This window comes from Vigna unguiculata, chromosome 5, assembly GCF_004118075.2.
Source record: "Vigna unguiculata cultivar IT97K-499-35 chromosome 5, ASM411807v1, whole genome shotgun sequence".
Taxonomy (NCBI): Eukaryota; Viridiplantae; Streptophyta; class Magnoliopsida; order Fabales; family Fabaceae; genus Vigna; species Vigna unguiculata.
The window spans coordinates 37,890,848-37,894,378 of record NC_040283.1 but is presented as its reverse complement, the minus strand read 5'-3'; the positions used below and the strand labels follow the sequence as shown (position 1 = coordinate 37,894,378).

Below are 3,531 nucleotides of genomic sequence, written 5' to 3'. Positions count from 1 at the left end.
TTCAACAACGATGCACGTGGTTGATTTGATTATTGTTTCGAGTTTTAGAATTATAAAAAATAAGATCATTTTTAGAAACTTTAAAAACTTTAAAGTAGACGATGAGAAAGTTTTTAGGTTAATAAAAATTAGAGTTTGGACATGGATCACAAATAAGTATTCAACGACTATTTTCTCTTACTTTGATTGATGTTTATGTCCAATCACATGTCTACTCATTCTTTAAATGTCTACTACTCCTTGAAATAAGCAAAATAAGAAGATGGTTAACGATGCTCCGAGTTTCGTTATTTGTTTAAAAAATAAGGGTTGATACAAAACAACACATTTTTCCTGTGTTTTCAAGTGTAGGTTCATCATTGAAAGTGGAAAGAAGTATGTTATGCCATACCTTTTGAAGGAAAGGAATATGCTCAGGTTTATGATGTTACCAAGGTTCCACGCAGATGCCAACAATCATGTTCTTAGATTTTGCCTCGAAAATCGATATTGTGGAAGCTTCAATGTAAAAAGTCCTTGTTATTCTGTTGGGATGTTCATTTTGGTTGGATTTGCGGTTGTCAAATTTTTGTTGGGTGTGGGCATTTATCCTTTCTTCTGTGTTTTGTTTTACGAATGTTGATTGGCTTTGTTGTTGTATATACTAGCATCTTTATCTTCCTTCTTTTTTTGCATAAGGGTTGGGGCAATTGATAAGTGCCAAAAATGAGTAATTTTCATATGAAATAAGGGCACTTATGTTCTTCATTTGTGTTTATATCATGATTGATTCTTCCTAAATCTAGAAAAGAATGAGCTTCCAAGTTTTTGTTGAAAAGAAGTCACTTGATCCCTGTTTTGTGTAAATTTCAGGTACAATAGAGTAGAAAAAGGAAAGAACTTAAGAGGAGCAAAGGAGAAAGCAAGAAAAAGAGAAAATAGGGAAGAAATGTTGTCAAAGTCGCTCAAAACCAAAGCATGCTCGCCTAAGCTAAAGTCACTGTCGCCATTCTCGCCTAAGCGACGCAGGACCTCGCTTAAACGAGCTATCGTGCAGTGGAGACCCTCTCTTGCCGCCATTCTCGCCCAAGAGAGATCAGATGCTGCCAATCTCGCCTAAGCGAGATCCCTTCTTCAGCTCGAAGTACTCTTGCTCGCCTAAGCGAGATGTTGGCCTCAGCACGTCTCGCCCAAGCGAGAGGCTTTCTTTAGGATGAAGAATGTTGTCTCGCTCAAGCGAGACTCAGGTAGCTTGAGCGAGACCTTCGAGGGTATAAATTCTCCGTGCATTAGGAAGTGAAGATCAGCTAGAGATTTTGGGAGAAAAACTGCAGACTTGCTAGATATGTGACCACGAGCTTCATAGTTCACATTTTCTTCTTCTTCTTCTTTAGCTCTTAGGATTTTGATAGCTACCATGAGTGGCTAATCTCTTTCCTTGGGATTGAATGTAATCTACTCAAACTTGGGAGTAATCTGGTGATATTTATATATAGCATTTCTGTTTTACTCAATATTGGTATTATTGTTCTGCTCTTAATGCTTACTTCTATCTGATCAATAGATGTTTTGATTTTGATTTTTAGATCTGACAGGAAGGTATTTTTGAAAATCTGATTTGAACAATGATACTTGATATACTGTGATGCTAGGAATAGATCTCAATATATCAATTGCTTTTAACACTCGATCCTAATGCTGGATAGTTTGTTGAATATGTGAGGAATCAATATTCAAGGAACTAATCTTATGAATTTTATACACGAGGGATCGGTATAAATGATTTTTGAGTGTGCATCAATATTAGTATTTTCAGATGTTATATATTATATTCATCCAGATTATAGACAAGGGAGATAGATTAAATTCAATCCCAGTTTCTTTTACTGTATTTTTCTAAACTTTTCCGCTTTTAATGTATTCATTTTATGCAATAGTTAATGTCAAGTCAAATTAAAATCTTTGTACATATGCTGATTGAAATAATTATTAATTTTCACTGAATCCGTTCCTCGTGGGTTCGACACTCCTACTTTAAATCATTATACTACAGTTGACTTTTGGTACGCTTGCCAAGAGACCAACAAGTATTTTTGGCGTCGTTGCCGGGGAACGGTGTTCTTTTGAAATTTCTAGTTATCTAATTCAGCTTTGTGTATATTTTTCTTTATTAGATAGCTTATTAAATTTTCCCTTTGTACTAATCCTTGCTTGAGCTGTTTGATTTATGCTCTTAAGAGGTCAGGTTCCTGAAGATCGATTAGCATTTGACCTGGAGATAAAAAAGATAGCTAGAAGGAACAGAGGCAAAAGCAAAAAGAAGCAAGGAAAGACAAGGGAAGAATCTTTCTGTACTTCCATCACATCTCAATCAGAAAACATGGAGAATCAAAGACCAACTCCAGCCAGAAAGACACTTGGAGACTATGCTATGCAACAAAGGCCAAGATATTTTTCTAGCATAGCAATACCACCCACCACCAAAACTTTGGAGATGAAGCCAACCTTCCTCAGCTTAATCAGTTCTCATCAATTCACTGGAATGGATAATGAAGATCCATATACTCATCTGTCTACATTCTATGAATTGATAGGAACCTTGGGCTTTCAAGAATGAGATCTTGAGCATGTATACATGCGTTTGTTTCCTTTTTCTTTGGCAGGTAAAGCAAAGGAATAGCTTAAGTCACATCCAAATCAGAGTTTGAACAGCTGGAAGGATGTTGAGGAGAAATTCTTGAACAAATTCTTTCAACCATCTCGCTACATCAAAGCCAAAGCTGATATTTCAACGTTTAGGCAAGGACCAGATGAGTCATTCTGTGAAGCTTGGGAGCGGTTCAATTCTTTATTGAGGAAATGCCCAAATCACAGATTCGAAGATATTGCTCAGCTGAACATATTTTGTAATGGTCTGAGGCCTGACACCAAAATGATATTAGATGCAGCAGCAGGTGGAACAATGATGAGTGTAGATGCGGAGCAAGCAACAAGAATCATTGAGACATTAGCATCCACAGATCATCAAGCTCAGCACAATAGGCAAACTGTTCAGAGGAAAGGAGTGTTTGATCTTAGTACTACAGATGCGATCTTAGCTCAGAATAAAATTCTGACTCAATAGATTGAAGCACTAACGAAGCAGATGTCTAAATTACCAGAGGAGTTGCAAGTTGTGCAATCTTCTCCCAGTCAACAACCCATGAGATGTGACTTTTGTGGAGGCGATCATCCAAATGGTCATTGTTCTTATCAGAGTAGCTCACAAGGAGAAGTTCAATATGTGAGCAACCAAGGAAGACCAGGAAATTTCTCCAAGAATAACAAATTTTCACAGGGGTGGAGAAACAATCCAAAATCCAAATAAGAATTTTGGATGGAAGCAAGATGTTGGTCCTTTAAACTGACAACCTCATTATCAACAGCAGCAACAACATTATCCTTCTGTGCATGACAGAACAACTAAACTAGAGGATACTCTAGAAAAGTTTATGCAAGCTTCTTTGACTAATCAGAAAAATACAGAAGCTTCAATTAGGAATCTTGAAACAC

At 36.8% G+C, this 3,531-nt stretch overlaps 1 non-coding gene across 1 annotated transcript; it reads right to left on the bottom strand.

Moving 5' to 3' along the window:
- Positions 1–2,751: 2,751 nt before the first annotated feature.
- On the bottom strand, positions 2,752–2,856 carry LOC114186426. The gene has a single exon (XR_003605084.1). It is a non-coding gene; the product is annotated as a small nucleolar RNA R71 (small nucleolar RNA).
- Between the last annotated feature and the right edge of the window lie 675 nt (positions 2,857–3,531).